General features: G+C 36.5%; 1 long non-coding RNA gene across 2 annotated transcripts in view; it reads left to right on the top strand.

The window, feature by feature from the left end:
* Positions 1–14,401, top strand: part of LOC119507568 — a 136,019-nt gene that overhangs the window by 33,508 nt on the left and 88,110 nt on the right. The window contains exon 3 of one of the 2 annotated variants that reach the window (XR_005211310.1): positions 3,568–3,679. The exons of the other annotated variant lie outside the window; for it this stretch is intronic. This is a non-coding gene — a long non-coding RNA (uncharacterized LOC119507568). Of the gene's footprint in view, positions 1–3,567; positions 3,680–14,401 lie in introns of those variants that run through there. 2 annotated transcript variants of the gene reach the window in all.

Below are 14,401 nucleotides of genomic sequence, written 5' to 3'. Positions count from 1 at the left end.
CAGTGGGCTTCTTTGGCTTTGGGGTTGGCAAGCAAATAAATGCCTAGTATCTGCAAGTCCTGTCTCATCCAGTTGTATTTTAGTAATCTCGTTTTTTTCAGTGGAGGAATCTTATTTTACACTGGACTTTATGGGCAAAGATAATTATATATATATGCCTGGGTAAGCAAATCAATAAACTTGTAATAAAGTGTATCAGACCATTTCTTTGGCGGGACTGAGCAGAACAGCTTGTGAAACACAGCCATTTCCAATGGAGCATGAAACGCTTTGAACATTCTCAGCAACGGCAGAAAGGAATATTTGAAACCACCCTTAAACAATTGTTTGTTTTCCTCTTCCCCAACCAAGTTTATAAAAATTTGGTCAGACAGGCGTTTTGTTTTGATTTAAAATATTTTCAGTGAATTGTTGTCTGCCGAATGCACATGCGTTCCTGCACTTTTTCTTTCACTGTTGTAACTTTAAACTCTTCCCTTAGTCCCCCTAAAAACCTCCCTTTACCCAATAAGGTTTTGTGTATGTGAGGGGGGTGAAGGGATTTGGACGCTGGAGAAACCTCACAATTTGAAATCTGTCTATGTAGTTTTGTAGCAGTAATGAACTTCCTCATACTGTGGCCTTTGTCTTTTCTTTTACCTGGATTCCTCACCCCTAAAAGATGTCACTTTGTTTGGGCATATCAACTTGTTTAATCAGATCGTGAGTGCCTGTGAGGAACGTGGCAAGATGCATGATTGCAGCATTTATAAAAATTTGGCTCCAAATAAGGCCCCATAATTTGTTTTAAAGAATTACCTCCTCAATGACATTAAAAAAAAAAAAAAAAAAAAAACAAACAAAAAACACTTTGGTTTATAACACCACACCTGGTCCAGATTGTACTGGATGAATCCATATTTGCTTCGTTGTAAATGATTTTGAGGGTGGAATTCTTGGATTGTTTTCTGTCTTGTAAGCCCTTGACACACTGTATTGGTACCTGTGTGTGCGCAAACCTACTGACATGGGAAAGGCCAGCTCAGCCTCCCACTGACAGGCAGGTTGGCTGCATTTATTCTGCATGTTCGTAGAATGAGGAAATGATATGACAATAAACAGAAATGCTCTTGCTGAAGAGAGAAGGGAAGCTGGTGTTTATCTGGTCAGGTGGTTTAGATTAGCCATGATGTGGCTCTGTATTATGTTACTTTAAATCATTGTGTCCCAACAGGACATAAATTATGAAGATTGTTACAGTATGTTTCATCCTGTGTAAGATCAACAAATTGAAATAATTTTTTTATAGGAAAATAACAGTGCTTTTGGCAAGGCTATTGAAGCCTTTAATTTGACTTGAGTATTTCTCAAATATTATTGCCTAATATGTAAAGTATGATTTGCATAAGGTACAAATAATAAACGTTTAAAAACAAAAGAAAAGAATTTCTCTTTAGTGATTACAACAAGTGGCAGAGCACTCCTACACCATCAATATTTATATTCTTTTTTGGTCCCAATGTTTTAGAACCGGTTCTGTTATTTTCCTCTGATGGGATTGTGAACAAGTTGAGCAGTTCTGGGTGCAGAGATGAAGCTTTGCTGTGTGGTGCTGCTTGCCTGTTAGCCCTCACCTGCACAGAGAAGGTTACTGCTCTATGCTAGAACTGAATGGGAGCCTGCTCAAAAGAGGAAAAAACAGACTTTCCCATTTACATGCATTCGGGAAAACAAACCATTTTTTTTCTTCCTTTAATAATATTTTGAATGATTTTTTAAAAAAATAACCCTACTAGGTCAGCACCTGAAGTGGAGGTAATTTAAATAGGAATATTGTGAAGACATTTACTTCAATAAACGATTTATTAATTTAAATTTTTCTTCTGTTCATTGCTGTTTTCTTGGTTATTAGCATTATATGTGCATTTTTAACACAGTTAAAATTTTCCATTTGTGTTCAGGATACAGCTAGGTTTATTTGGCTACACAGAGCAAATTTTCTAGATTAAAAAAATGGCACAAAAGAACTTTGAATAGATTTCAGGCAAATTGGAATCTTTCTAGGGTTCTACAGTAGCATGTTTTCTATGCAAAGACTGCACATTTTATGAATCCTCTGCACACAATAGTGAGGTTGAAGAAGAAGTAGAGCCTTAGATTTACAGAGAGACTAGTGGAGGTGAGGGAGGTTTAGGATTCACTCAAAGCTGTAGTACGAGACAGAGCTGGGATTAGAACTTTTCAGGCTGTAATGACCCCACCAGACCTTGTGAATCTTTTGATACCAAAAATAGGGTAAGTGCTAAGCTTATTTTACTCTCTTTGTGGCCTCAAGCCCTGAGATTTTTCTTTAATTATTAAGCAATACTGTTTAAAACTCAAAACCAAAAAAGGCTTTACTTTCCATCTATAAGGGTAGGAATAGCTCTGTCCTTAAGCCTTATCATAACAGGTTGAGGATAAATTCCGAATATATTTGTGGTTTGCTTCAGCTCAGTGCCTGAAGACTCTGACAGGTTCAGAGACCTTTCCAAGTTCGCAACCTGTGTGTGCACTTTGAAATAAACAAATATAGGCGATTTATAAGATGGTCTCTTTCTTCACTGGGCTTCTTCTGGATTGGCACTGTTTTCTGAGAGGTGATTCTGGCAGGCTGTTTTCTTCCAGTGATGCATTGCAGCCGTCTGTCACTGGAGGTCCTTTGTGCATGGAATTATGAGGATATCTGATCAGGCTCGGATATTTTGGTGATGTATTTTTCTTACAGAAAATATTGGCAAAAGTTGCAGAAACTGCTTAAAAACTCTTAAAAGGGGAATTGATTCCCAGTTTAAAAATAAATAAAACGTAAGTATGGATCCAGACTTCTTTATCTATCAAATATTTTGTGATGAGAAGTGGGATGAGACTGTTTTGCAAAGTGTGTACCACTTGTAGAAAATGTATTTACTGTACCATTAAGCCAATTTAGGTGTTGTTTTGTTTCCTTCAAGTATTTTAAGAGTGTTTTTCCCCAACCTTGGGATGGTAGGGGAATAGGCGTTTTCTCTGCCCTGAGCCCTTGTTCTTTCCCCCCATGTTTTTTTGTTATTGTTGCAAGGTCTTGACTTTCAATGTAACATAACATGTCCCAATTTGAGCAGAAGCCTTTTTACCTTCTCTATTTTTAAAATTAGATGCATATAGATTCTTTGTATTATACCAGGGCAAGACAGTTTCATGTCACATATAAAAATGGAATCGCATAGTGTAAGTAGGTGTTACATCTCTAAAGGAGCCTGTTGATTATAAAGAAGAAAAGCTAGGGAGTAGACTGCCATTTTGCATATTATTTGATTTTTTTAAAAAGTATTTAGTCAGATACTCTGTATATTTTAGTGGTTTGCATGCATAAGTTGAAGCCTAGGGATATTTTTAAATATAAATTTGAATTTTTATGAATTTTATCATGAGGAAAATTCCAAAGAGCTGAAATTCTTATTCAGAAAGGGATTGCTAAAGCAAAACAAACAAAAAAGCTTTAATAGTCTTTGCAATACCTCTTACCTCTTAAGACCCTAAAAGCTAACAAATATGGATTATCAACAGATTAGGAATGAAAACCTCCAACAGGACTTTTCTGACGCAGCTGATTGGCAATAATGAACAGCCTCAGTGAACAAGAAGGCATCAGAAGTTATTGATATTAGGGAACCATGGGTAAGTGACTTCTCTGGTAGATTCCTCTTGGGGTGATTTTGAAATCAGTGTTTCAGTGTGCATTTGGGGGAAAGAGTGAATAGAAAACTGGTGAAATGTGTTGATTCCAAGAGAGCAGAATTGAAGGATTGTGAGAAATTCAAGAAGGAGCTAATTGAGCTGAGCAGTTGGTCTGCCCAGTAGTAACTGATGATACATATGGAGAAATGTAATTTAAACTTAGGTGCAGAGGAATTCAGAAATGAATAGCTTTTTTTCAGGGAAAAGATACTCTGAGCTTGTGATCATCTTGGCCAAAATGCCTTTTTGACGTATATCAGCTGTGTCAAGAGAATGTTCACTAAAATGGAACAGAAATGAAAAGCCCTTAGGTAAAATTGTTAGTAGAGCTGTTTGTGGTGGTTAAATTCTGCTGCCTGGAAGAGAGTGGATTTATACTAGTAGACCTCTATCAAAGAAGAGTTTTCCTAGCCTGGAAATTTAAGAGGAATTTACTAATATAAAGGTAAATCCTAATTCAGCCAAGGAAAACTGTTTTGCGCCTTGCTTTTTTCATTTAAAAAGGATATGTTGAAGGTAGTATACGTCATTAGCTGAAGAGTTGCTTTATTCTTCCAAATGGCTGCTTAGGATATTATGGTAATTGCCAAAAATGGTGACTTAAGAACTTTTTAAAAACGGGACTAAAATATTAGGGTTCTGTGAGCACAGCAGCTTTTGAAAGCTTTTGAAAAGTGAGCGTGCTATCTCAGAGGTAGTGTGCTTACTACCACTAGCTGAGGCGGGACTAATTTAGCCTAGGGCACAGCAGAGCCGGTTGTTCTTTCAATAGCTTGTGGACAAGCACCTGGGAAGGCCAGTTTTAATTTCAGAATTGGATATTCTTTGTCTGAGTTACTGGAAATGTTGAGCTCTCTAGTGGATGAAGCAGAGGCTAGGTAGATTAGTGGCCATGGTGCGGTAAACACACTCACCGAACCGCTCAGGCAAGATCTTCAGTCTGGTTTCCTTGGGGAGATGTGAGTCACCTGCTTGGCCAAGATGTTCATCCACAGACTGCCAGTTCCACCAGGGAATCTTTCCACGAGGACAGCCACTTTGAGAAACAGTTCTATAGACTTTTTTTTTTTTTCAGACTTGCAAAGGTGATTTCTTTTGGCTTCAAATTGGTCATCTGCTAGGTTTGGAAAGGAATTCTTCCTCTTCACACCACAGTCACTATGTTAAAGTATTGTTGATGATGATAATGCTCATTAGCATTAATTGAGTACTTAGTAGAGTGCCAGGCATGTTGTGAAGTATGTTATGTGAATTACTCCCTTTTTACATATGAGGAAACTGAGGATCGTTTCAAAGGTTAAATAATTTCTCTGAGGTTACATAGCTGTGAATAGCAGATCTTGGACTTGAACCCAGGTTTGTGACCCTGAAGTCTCTGCAGTTGATCACCAAAGTATGGCTGACAGCCTGGAGGGAAAAACCATGGGTTGAATACGTATTTGGTTGGGTCTGTTCATCAGAAGTTTTATGTTGTTAGTCGAGAATATTCTTGTGTTGCCTGTAAATTAAGATCTGATGTTCCCTTTGCAGTGGCTAGAATAGTTAACCAAGAGTATTTTCCATGTGAAGGTCATTGTGAGACATGTGATCATATTCTGGCGCTAAGAATGCTTTTCCTTGGTGAACCAAGCAATGTTTGTGTGATTGAGAAGTCACCAACACCAAGGGAAGGTCCTGTCCCATGACATGTGTGTGCTTGGCAATGATCTTGCCTTGCATTTTGCTTAATAATTTTCATTATTTTTAATTAAAGTTGAAGAAGTGCAGACTAGCTGAAATTAAGGTAGGTTGTGTTGCCGGAATCTGGTAATTACTTTAATTGATCACAAGATAGTTTCCTTGATCACCAATTAGACTAAATTGCCGATCATGTTTCAAGACGTGAAGAAATGCCCAAACTGATTTATGTAATACTGTTTTCATTTCTAATCAGACATAAATATCATTTCCTTCCATAGCAATTGTGTTTTATAGAAGAAGGGTTATAGGCCTACAAACATAAAGGTGATTCATAAACAATAGACTTCTAATTCATTGAATTAGTAAAGGAAGTATTTAGAGGCTTAATGGAGATTGTACTGGGAAAATTACTTTGGAGTAGCTGGTGCTCATTTTCTTAGTGGGAGATATGTTCTTTTTTAGTGCCTAATTAAAGTAGGCTATAATCAAAATATAAAAGGCAGCTGATTTAAAGAACTTATATCAAAGAGAATTGCTCTGGGTAATGAAAGATTTGTATTGTAAATATGTGCTAGAAAGTTGTGTCTTAGGACTTTAATAAATCATACATGTTACTTGGAGTGGAGCTGCATTTTAAATTCAGGGTGCTGTTAAATGTTTCACAGATTGATACAGGATTTTTGTTTTGGTTTTATGCATCTGATATTCTTTCAGTTTTGTGGAATAAAATGAAACAAAAGAAACTTTAAGAAAAATTAAAGTTCCCAAAGAATACTTGATTTGGGGTTCATGGAAAAACCTTTTAATTGCTGATGGTTTGGAGATTTCCAAATGACAAACTTCATTGGCCTAATTTACTGTGATTGTAATGCTTACATTCCTTAAAATGGCAGTGACTTAAAAAGTCATACTTCATCATGCATTCATTGACTTGTTCATAAAATGTTTGTAATTTGCAACAGAGGAAAGACTGAAACTATTATCAGCCATTATGTTATTTGTTGGCCATATGTTTGTTTGAAATGGCCGTGGCTCAATAGAACATGGCTCATAGACAAACTATGCTGTAAATTGGTACTAAAAACCCACCTAAACAGGTAGGCATATGTTAAGAAGTTAACATGAGCCAAAATATTTTAATATGAACCATGTTACATGTGCTGCAGGATCCCACTTCCTTTTACTCTGGGCCCTTCATTTACATGACATTCATTTTTTCCAAAATTAATTAATTAAATAAAATGGATCAGGTTAATACATGGTACAAAATTCAAAAGTTACCAAAGAGCATATATAGTAGGTCTCTTCCTGTTCCTGATTCTCAGTCACACAGGTCACCTTTCCCCCAACACCCCTATCATTCACTATTACCAGTTTCTTGTGTATTATTCCAGAGATATTAATGCATATACAAGCATATAATTTCTTTCCTTTTTCATTTCAACGCAATTCATAGGCTGTTGTTCTGCATGTCTCCCCCTCCCCCCATTTAGTAATGTATCTTGGAGGTACTTCTGTGTCAGCAGGTAAATAGTTTCCTCATTCTTTTTAATGGCTGCCTGGTATTCCGGTGTATAAATATACTGTAATCTATTTAACCAGTGTTGTATTGATGGACAGTTTCTTGTTTCCAGTCTGGCTATTACAATCAATGTAGTGCTGACCATTCTTGGAATATATGTATGAATATGTCTGCAAGACAAATTTGTAGAGGTGGAATTGTTTAGTCTAAGGGATGGATTTTTAAAAAATTTTTGATAGCTATTGCTAAATTGCCTTCCATAGTGATGATACCAATTTATATTCACCAACGATGTATGAAAGCACCTGTATTAGTTTGGGTTCTCTAGGGAAACAGAACCAACAGGAGATATCTGTAAAGATGAGATTTTATAAAAGTGTCTCACACAACTGTGGGGGTGCACAAGTCCAAATTCTGTAGGATAGGCAGCAAGCTGGCAATTCTGATGAATGTCTTTGATGAACTCCCCAGGAGAGGTTGCCTGGCTGAAGAAGAAAAAGAGTTCCCTCTTTTCTCCCTTAAAAGTCTCCAGCTGATTGGGTTAAAACCAGCTGATTGAATTATCTCATTGTGGAAGTCACTCCTTTCTTGATGTGATCAGCCACATGTGTAGTCAACTGACTGATGATTCAGTAAACCAGCCTTCTGGTTTATTATGCAGCCACAAATGTCCTTGCGGTAATGGTTAGGCCAGTGCTTACTTGACCAGACACCTGGGCATGATCACCTGGCAAAGTTGACACATGAACCTAACCATCACAGTACCTTTTCTTCTTTATTTTCACTGAGTATTATCACACTTTTTGATCTTTGCCAATCTGATAGATTTAACTTATAGTCTTAATTTGCATTTCTCTTATCATAAATGAGATTGGACAATTTGTTTCAGAACCATATGAATTTCTTTTTCTTTTATCTGTCTGTTCAATTCCTTTGGCCATTTAAAACAATTGGGTGGTGGTTCTTTTTCTCATTAATTTGTAGGAGCTTTTCATATGCTAAGGAAATGTGTATTACAAATATAGTTTGTTGTTTGCCTTTGATTTTGTTTGTTGGTTGTCATTGCCATACAGAAAAATGTTTTAATGTAGTTAGATTTATCTGTTTTTTAGTAGTGTTTTTTTAAATTAAATTCAGTTTTATTGAAATATATTCACATACCATACAATCATCCATGCTATACAATCAGCTGTTCACAATACGTTCATATAGTTATGCATTCATCACCACAATCTATTTGTGAACATTTTCCTTACATCAGAAAGAATCAGAATAAGAATAAAAAATAAAAGTAAAAAAGAACACCCAAACCATCCCCCCACCCATCCCACCCTGTTTTTCATTTAGTTTTTGTCCCCATTTTTCTACTCATCCATCCATACACTAGATAAAGGGAGTGTGATCCACAAGGTTTTCACAATCACATTGTCACCCCTTGTAATCTGCATTATTATACTGTTGTCTTCAGGAGTCCAGACTACTGGGTTGGAGTTTGGTAGTTTCAGGTATTTACTTCTAGCTATTCCAATACATTAAAACCTAAGAGGTGTTATCTGTATAGTGCATAAGAATGTCCACCAGAGTAACCTCTCGACTCTATTTGAAATCTCTCAGCCACTGAAACTATTTCGTCTCATTTTGCATCCCCCTTTTGGTCAAGAAGATATTCTTGATCCCACAATTCCGGGTCCACATTCATCCCCGGGAGTCATATCCTGCGTTGCCAGGGAGATTTACACCCCTGGGAGTCAGGTCCTATGTAGGGGGGAGAGCAGTGAGTTCACCTGCCGAGGTGGCTCAGTTAGAGAGAGAGAGAGAGGTCCACATCTGAGCAACAAAGAGGTACTCAGGGGGAGACTCTTAGGCACCATTATATGCAAGTTTAGCCTCTCCTTTGCAGTAACGAGTTTCATAAGGGCAAGTCCCATGATAGATGGCTTGGCACATCAAACCGCCAGTCCCAGTGTTTGTGACAACATCAACACCAGTCCAGTTGAGGAAGTCCAACACTTCCCTCTAGCTCCTCAGGGCGGGTCTATATATATTTTTTTTTTATTCCCTGCCCAAATTACTCTGGGATGCGTCACTATTTCACTCTAACCTATACTAACCTACTGTATCTCACTTCCTATTCAAAGTTCCATGTAATTGTGGTGTTTGAACAAACCGACTATAGAGTTATACTGTTTAGAAAATATAGATCCTGCACCAAATAGACGTCTCTTCTGTTGGTCTCACATGGAAATTGAAGTTTTAAAACACAGTCAGTTTCAACCTTTACCCTTTGGCCTGATTTGCCCTAGTCTTAACCAGATCTGCTTCATTCATAACACTAATTGAAGTCTGGGCTCTTTTTCAGCTTTTTTTTTTTTTTTAACAGTTGCTGTATGTGCTAATATTGGCATTCATATCTGTCGAGCTCTAGCTCTGAGTTTCAGGTGTCTCAGAGATACGCATTGTTCTAGAGACCAATCAGGTTATACACTAAGGGATCAGCATCTCAAAGTTTAGAGCTAGGCATTACAATTCAGGAATAGAGTTGACTGCTATAAGAGCTCACAATCTAGGGACCATTACAGTAATCATTTCCATGTTAGGCTATGTTCTAAGATTCAGTTCTGAGTTTACACATTGTAGTTAGTCCATATTGGTGAAGCATTATAGTGTTTGCCTTTATTTCTGGAGTACTTCACTCAAATACTGTGTACAGGATCCATTCACCTGATTGTGTGTTTCACAGCTTCACTCCTCGTAGTTGGTCAGTATTCCATTGTATGCATACGCCACAGTTCACCATTCTGTTCCTCAGTCTGTGTACCCTTCTCCACCCATTGCAAATCATGATTACTGCCTCCATGAACACCAGTGTGCAAATGTCCATTCATGTCTCTGCTCTCGGATATTCAAATGATATACCCCATAATGAGGTTGCAGGACCTTATGGTCCCTACATACTTAGCTTTTTGTGGAATTTAGTAGTGTTTTAAGTTTGTCTGTATATAGAACTTACACATTTCTTATTAAGTTTATTCCTAGATGATTTTTACTGTCATTTTAAATGGAATTTTTTCTTTCAATATTTTCTAATTAGTTGTTGATTGTTATGAGAAGGCTATTGACTTTGTTGTCTTATTCTTGACTTTAATGGGAATTCTTCTAGTGTTTCGCTATTAAGAATGGTGCTGGCTTTTCAACTCAAAATATATTTTATCATGTTAAGAAGGGACCCATCTATTTCTGTTTCATTAAGAGGTTTAATAAATAACAGATATAGAATTTATCAAATGTCTTTTCAGCATTTATGGAGATCATCATGTCCTTTTTCTCTTCTGATTTCTTAATATGTGATGAATTATATTAATATATTCTCTACTATTGAACCATCCCCATTTTCTTAGAATACCCTACTTGGTTATGGTGTTTTGTTTTTTTGGGGGTGGGTGTTGCTTGGTTTTGTTAAGATTTCAATTAATATAAGATTCATCTATAGTTTCATTGTTGTTTGCTATCATTATGGGATCTTGGAGATGATGTTATGATGATTTATAAAGGTAATTTTGAAATGCTCCTGAAATCATTTAAATAGTATTGGAATTAACTGTTAACTAAAGATTGGTTAGACTTCCTCTGTGAAATGATCTGGATCTGTTACTTTTTGTTGAGATTCTTATATACATTTCTCTTTTATGGCTATTGTTTAGGTTTTTTTTCTCCTCTGGAGTCACTTTTGATAATTTTTATTTCTGGTAAAATCTGTGTTTTTAGTTTATTTGCATATACTTTGTGTTTCTTTAAAATTTATTTTTTTCTTATGTCTTAAATTTACATTGTATCTGTAGTTACTCCTCATTCTCATTTATTATTTTGTTTATCTTGTACTTCCTCCTGCTACCTTTTTGTTTGTTGTTTAGGCTCACTTTTACCATTTTATTGTTTTCTTAGATAACCAGCTTTTAGCTTTATTTGTTCTACCATTTTCTCTTTCCTTATTCATTTTGTGTCTGCTTTTCTCCTTATTATATTCTTTTCTGCTCTTTTTCCCTAGGTTTATTTTGCTGTTTTTATCTACTTTCTTGAGTTGGACACTTAATTTATGTATTTTTATTCTTGCAAGTTTTTAAATTTAAGATAATTTAAGTATTTAAAAATTATATTTACTCTGATTATTACTTAGGTATGTCCCTTATGTGGTACTTACATTATTAATTTCTATTCAATTCACTTTTGATTTCTCTGACCCAAGAGTTTTAAAAGGATTTAAAATTTTTTCAAGTAGTACTTTTTGTTGTTTTTGTGTTCCAGTTTTGTTTTTAATTTTAAAAGAGAATAATGTCAGTATATTTTCTATTTTTTGTAATTTATTGAGATTTTCTTTATCGGCTAATGAATGTTCAATTTCTGTTAATGTTCCATGGGCCCTTGAAAGATGTATTCTCAATTTTTAGAGTTTAAAATATATCAATTAGATCTACTTTTTTTAATAATTCAATTTTATTGAGAGATATTCACATACCATGCAGTATACAAAGTGTACAATCAGTTGTTCACAGTACCACCATATAGTTGTGTGTCCATCACCAAAATTAATTTTTGAACATTTTCATAACCACATACGCAAAAGTAATAAGAATAAAAATTAAAGTGAAAAAGAACAATTAAAGTGAAAAAGAACACTGGGTGCTTTTTTCCTTTTTGCCCCGGTTTTTCTACTCATCCATCCATACACTGGACAAAGGGGAGTGTGATCCACATGGCTTTCCCAATCACATTGTCACCCCTCATAAGCTACATTGTTATACAATCGTCTTCAAGATTCAGGGGTTCCGGGCTGTAATTTGATAGTTTCGGGTATTTACTGCTAGCTATTTCAAGTCATTAGAACCAAAAAAGGTTTATCTATATTGTGCATAAGAGTGCCCACCAGAGTGACTTCTCGGCTCCTTTTGGAGTCTCTCAGCCCCTGAAACTTGTTTCATTTCCTTTCACATCCCCCTTTTCATCAAGAAGATATTTTCCATTCCACAATGCCAGGTCCAGATTCCTCCCTGGGAGTCATATTCTACGTTGCCAGGGAGATTTACACCCCTGAGTGTCAGATCCCACATAGAGAGGAGGACAGTGATTTCACCTGCCAAGTTGGCTTAGCTAGAGAGAGAGGGCCACATCTGAGCAACAAAGAGGCATGCAGGAGGGAGACCACTTAGGCACAATTATAAGCAGGCCTAGCCCTCTCCATTGCAGTAACAGTCTTCCAAAGGATGAAGTCCGTGATTGAGGGTTCAGCCCATCAAACCACCTGTCCCCAATGTCTTGTGAGCACATCAGCAGCCATCAAGGTGGGGAAGCCCAATACCCCTGCATTCTGCCCCAGCAATGTTTACATTAGTGGTAGCATATAATATTTCTCTTTTTGTGCCTGGCTTATTTCGCTCAGCATTATCTCTTCAGGGTTCATCCAAGTTGTCATGTTTCACGACATCGTTCCTCCTTACTGCTGCATAGTATTCCATTGTGTGTATGTACCACATTTTATTTGTCCGCTCATCTGTTGAAGGACATTTGGGTTGTTTCCGTCTCTTGGCAATTGTGAATAATGCTGCTATGAACATTGGCGTGCAGATATCTGTTTGCGTCACTGGTTTCAGATCTTTCGGGTATATACCAAGAAGTGCAATCGCTGGATTGAAAGGTAACTCTATATCTAGTTTTTTAAGGAACTGCCAGACTGTCTTCCAGAGTGGCTGAACCATTATACAGTCCCACCAACAATGAATAAGAGTTCCAATTTCTCCACATCCTCTCCAGCATTTTAGTTTCCTGTTTGTTTAATGGCAGCCATTCTAATTGGTGTGAGATGGTATCTCGTTGTGGTCTTAATTTGCATCTCTCTGATAGCTAGTGAAGCTGAACATTTTTTCATGTGTTTCTTGGCCATTTGTATTTCCCCTTCAGAGAATTGTCTCTTCATATGTTTTGCCCTTTTTATAATTGGGCTGTCTGTACTATTGTCATTGAGTTGTAGGATTTCTTTACATATGCAAGATATCAGTCTTTTGTCAGATACATGGTTTCCAAAATTTTTTTCCCATTGAGTTGGCTGCCTCTTCACCTTTTTGACAAATTCCTTTGAAGTACAGAAACTTCTAAGCTTGAGGAGTTCCCATTTATCTATTTTTTCCTTTGTTGCTTGTGCTTTGGTGTAAAGTCTAGGAAGTGACCTCCTAATACAAGGTCTTGAAGATGTCTTCCTACATTATCTTCTAGGAGTTTTATGGTACTGTCTTTTATATTGAGGTCTTTGATCCACTTGGAGTTAATTTTTGTGTAGGGTGTGAGATAGGGGTCTGCTTTCATTCTTTTGGATATGGATATCCAACTCTCCTGGCCCCATTTGTTGAAAAGACTGTTATGTCGCAGTTCAGTGGCTTTGGGGGCCTTATCAAAGATCAGTCAGCCGTAGATCTGGGGGTCTGTCTCTGAATTCTCAATTCTATTCCATTGAACAATATATCTGTCTTTGTGCCAGTACCATGCTGTTTTGACTGCTGTGGCTTTATAATAAGCTTCAAAGTCAGGGAGTGTAAGTCCTCCCACTTCGTTTTTCTTTTTTAGAGTGTGTTTAGCAATTTGAGGCATCTTCCCTTTCCAAATAAATTTGATAACTAGCTTTTCCAAGTCTGCAAAGTAGGTTGTTGGAATTTTGATTGGGATGGCATTGAATCTGTAGATGAGTTTCGGTAGACTTGACTTCTTGACATTTAGCCTTCCTATCCATGAACATAGAATATTTTTCCATCTTTTGAGGTCCCTTTCTATTTCTTTTAGTCGAGTTATGTAGTTTTCTTTGTATAGGACTTTTACATCTTTGGTTAAGTTTATTCCTAAGTATTTGATTTTTTTTTTAGTTGCTATTGGAAATGGTATCTTTTTCTTGAATGTCTCTTCACTTCATTCATTTCTAGCATATAGAAACATTACTGACTTAACGTGCATTAATCTTGTATCCCACTACTTTGCTGAATTTGTTTATTAGCTCCAGAAGCTGTATTGTTGATTTCTCAGGGTTTTCCAGATACAAGATTGTATTATCTACAAATAATGACAGTTTTACTTCTTCCTCTCCAATTTGGATGCCTTTGATTTCTTTGTCTTGCTGGATTGCCTGGCTAGCACTTTCTAGCCACAATGTTGAATAAAGTGGTGACAGTGGGCATTCTTGTCTTGTTCCTGATCTTAGAGGGAAGGCTTTCAAGTCTCTCACCATTGAGTATTATGTTGACTGTGGGTTTTTCATATATGCTGTTTATCATATTGAGGAAGTTTCCTTCAGTTCCTACCTTTTGAAGTGTTTTTTTTTTTTTTATTAGAATTGATTAGAGTTTAGTGAGTTGCCAGATAAAAAAATCAGTGTATAAAAATCAACCATATTTCCATATATGAGAAACAATTAGATAATGAATA

The sequence above is a fragment of the Choloepus didactylus genome, chromosome 13 (assembly GCF_015220235.1).
Source record: "Choloepus didactylus isolate mChoDid1 chromosome 13, mChoDid1.pri, whole genome shotgun sequence".
Classification (NCBI taxonomy): Eukaryota; Metazoa; Chordata; class Mammalia; order Pilosa; family Megalonychidae; genus Choloepus; species Choloepus didactylus.
This window is presented reverse-complemented; position numbering and strand designations above follow the sequence as displayed.